This window comes from Dipodomys spectabilis, unplaced genomic scaffold, assembly GCF_019054845.1.
Source record: "Dipodomys spectabilis isolate Male_0828 unplaced genomic scaffold, ASM1905484v1 ptg000042l, whole genome shotgun sequence".
Lineage (NCBI taxonomy): Eukaryota > Metazoa > Chordata > Mammalia > Rodentia > Heteromyidae > Dipodomys > Dipodomys spectabilis.
The window spans coordinates 5221932-5225630 of NW_024870719.1; the positions used below are offsets into that span (position 1 = coordinate 5221932).

Here is a 3699-nt window from a genome sequence, read left to right on the forward strand (position 1 = left end):
TTTCCCAATTTCCTTTATCTCTGATATTTTCTCTTTTCTTTACAAACATTCCTTGATTATTTTTAATTATGAAGCCAGAATATCTTACTTTTTTTTTTTTTTACAGGTTTTGCTTTTCTAATATCCCAGTATCACGACTTAGTGCTAATTGAATAATTAGACATTATGGCCTAGTTAGGGCATAGAATATCTTATTATTACTATAATAATAAGACATTTTGAACCATATATGCAACATTTGCAGTTCAGGTTTTGCAAAAGACTTGTTTTTCCCCAGGTTTTCCATTTTATTCTAAATAAAGTCTACTATTTTAATTGTATAATTTCTTTGTTAACAGTAACAAGTGGTCAATTATTTCTATGTTTTAACATGAAATAAACTTCAAAAATGTCAGATGGCATTCTGTTAAATAAACAAACAAAATGTATATAGTGACTATTTTAAGTAGCTAGGGTACCACTAAATAAGCTGCCAACTCTAGCTTTAGAAATGTCACCTTGTTGACTGATCTGAAAGTGGTTGTATAACTCTGGAGGAACAGCAATTTATTCTACACACATAGGAATAAGAAGGCCAGTATAACTTCAAATAAGGGCAAATGTAAATTCACCTGAGGATGAATGAATGCCATCATAGATTTGAGTCTTGGTCCTTCTTGTTCAATTTCGCACTACTCTATAAATGGGGGCAGGATAGGAGGATGGATAAATGCTTCCCAAACAAATGGAAGGTAACTAAAGGCAGAAACTCTCTTAAAGGCAAGAATACTGACATAGTCATCTATCGTTCAATATTATACTGTAATTTCTTTTCCTTTCCTCTCCCTTGTCTTTTTGTGTGCTGGTTCTGAGGCTTGAACACAAGGTCTCTTTTTTGCTCAAAGCTGGTGTACTACCAGTTGAGTCGCACCTTCACTTCTGGCTTTTGGGGGGTTAATGGGAGATACAGGTCTCATGGACTTTCCTGACCCGGCTGGCTTTGAACCTCGATCATCAGATCTCAACCTTCTGAGTAGTTAGGACTACAGGTGTGAACCACCTGTGTCCAATCTATCCTGTAATTTTATAATCATCCTATAGTGACCTTAAAATCTTAATACAGCTTCTTCCTAAAATACCTAACCCCTCAGAAACTAATAAGATGATTCATTCATTGTAATTGAAAAAGGATGAAACATCTTTTTATAAGTCAAGTGATTATAAATAATGATTGACCAGTTAAAGGATGAGTATACAAATTTCTTATTTCAAAGAAAAACATCAAAGTCTTTCGGTAGACCCGCAGCTAAGGGCCGTGTGATCCACGGCCAGAGGAAGGGCGCAGGCTCAGCGTTCTGCACGCGCGCACACGACACAAGGGCGCAGCACACCTGCGCGCCATGGATTTTTGCGGAGAGGCACCGCTACATCCAAGGCATCGTCGTGAAGGACATCATCCACGACCCTGGCCCCGGCCCTGGCCGTGGTGTGCCCATCGTCAAAGTGGTCTTCTGCGATCCCTACCGGTTCAAGAAACGCACGGACTTGTTCATTGCCGCCGAGCATCCCCCGGGCCAGTTCGTATACTGTGGCCAGAAGGCCCAGCTCAACATTGGCAGTGTTCTTCCCGTGGGCACCATACCTGAGGGTACCATTGTGTGCTGTCTGGAAGAGAAGCCTGGGGACCGGAGCAAGCTGGCTCCGGCCTCTGGAAATTATGCAACTGTCATCTCACACAATCCCGAGACCAAGAAGACCCGTGTGAAGCTGCCATCCGACTCCAAGGTCATCTCTTCTGCCAACAGAGCCGTTGTTGGTGTGGTGGCTGGAGGTGGCTGAATTGACAAACCTATCTTGAAGGCTGGCCGTGCCTACCACAAATAGAAGGCCAAGAGGAACTGCTGACCCTGTGTACGGGGTGTGGCCATGAATCCTGTGGAGCATCCGTTTGGAGGTGGTAACCACCAGCACAGGGGCAAACACTGCACTATTCCTAGAGATGCTCCAGCTGGACGCAAAATGGGTCTCTTTGCCGCCCATTGGACTGGGCGGCTCCATGAAACCAAGACTGTGTAGGAGAAAGAGAACTGAAGCTAAAACATGTCTTTGGCTATTAAAAAAGAAAAAGAAAAAAAAATCAAAAGGGATTTAAATTAGTAAATATTTTAATGACACAACTGAATATTTATTAATTTCTTTTTTATATAATTCACATAATGTTAAAATTCCTAAAGTGAATCTACATTTTAGTGCCAATAATAAAAATGCAAAACTAACCACATACTGATGGCTCATGCCTGTAATCCTAACTACTCAGGAGGCTGAGATCTGAGGATGGCAGTTCAAAGCCAGCCCCCAGGTAGAAAAAAATCTGTGAGACTCTTACCTTCAATTAATTAGCAAAAAGCTGGAAGTGGAGCTGTAGCTCAAATGTAAGGCTTTGAGCAAAAAGCTCAGGGACAGTATCCAAGTCTTGACTGTCACAGGATTGGCATACACACACAAAGATAAAATTAATTTTTAGTTATTTAGGTCTATATTGCTTTATTTTCTTGATGATATTGATGTTTGAACTCAGGTCCTCAAGTTTGCTAGGCATGAACTCTACCACTCAAAGCACATCTCTATTATCTGCCATACTTAAAACTCAAGTCAAGTATAAAGCAAGATTTGTATTAAATATATGAGTCTTATTTATTTCCTATAGCATGTTTGCACTTAAACAGTTAAATTATTTTGCAGCCTCTCTGGAGTTTCTTCTTTCCCTACTACCAGCTATCATAGATTATACTTCATCTTTGTTCACTTTTCATTTATATCTTGCTTTAATGAAATCTCAAAAAGGATAGTTAGTTTTCTAATGCAATCCAGTGTAATTATTACTACTTTCAAATTTGTTCTGGCCTCAACTTTTTTCATCTTTCTAATTTAGTATGTTGAAATGAAATTTTAATTATGCATAAAATTAATAAAGGGCAATTTATATTACCATTGTGTGTCGACTAGTTATCTGTTAATGAATAGAAAGCTGGCTCCTTGATGGATTTTTTTAACCAAGAAAAATAATTAAATGGCCCTATCATCATTATCAAGGAGGAGCTTTGAAGTATTGACTCTTACACAAAAGCCTTTCATTCAGCTATTTGAAAATGAAAAGTGATAAGAATTTTGCATAAGCAATAGGTTTTCTGAATTTTATGTCCAAATGGTACAGCTAAACAACTTGGTCTAAGTGTCAGGTTTTAAATGTGATGGGCAAAGTACTGTGAAAGAAAAATTCATCAATGCCCAGCTTCTGCAAACTGGGGGAGCTATGTTTGAATGCTGAAATGGTATCAATGCACATACATGTAAAGGAGACACTTGTTGAGCTGAATTATGTTAAAAAAAAAAAAAAAGAAAAGAAAAGAAAAATAGGTCCAAGAAATGTGCTCACAGAACTTTGTGGACAGTAACATCACTTTATCTGTAGTAGAGTGAGGGCTTGCATTTTATTCAAATCTAAAGGACCATTTTTAAATTACTTTATTATGGTTTTTCCATGCATAGAATATTTAAAAGATTCCATTTCAATTTTTAAGCTCTTTGCCATATGTGCAAGCATATGTATTACCCATTCTGTTTGAGCCTCTAAAGAAAATAATGTGAGAACCTAATATTAAATCAGACTTTTACCAGTTGTTTTAAATTTTATGACACAATCCAGGGTGCCATTCATAT

General features: G+C 38.0%; 1 pseudogene; it reads left to right on the top strand.

Moving 5' to 3' along the window:
- The first annotated feature begins 1206 nt into the window (after positions 1-1206).
- Positions 1207-2070, top strand: LOC122106472 (annotated as a pseudogene).
- Positions 2071-3699: the final 1629 nt, after the last annotated feature.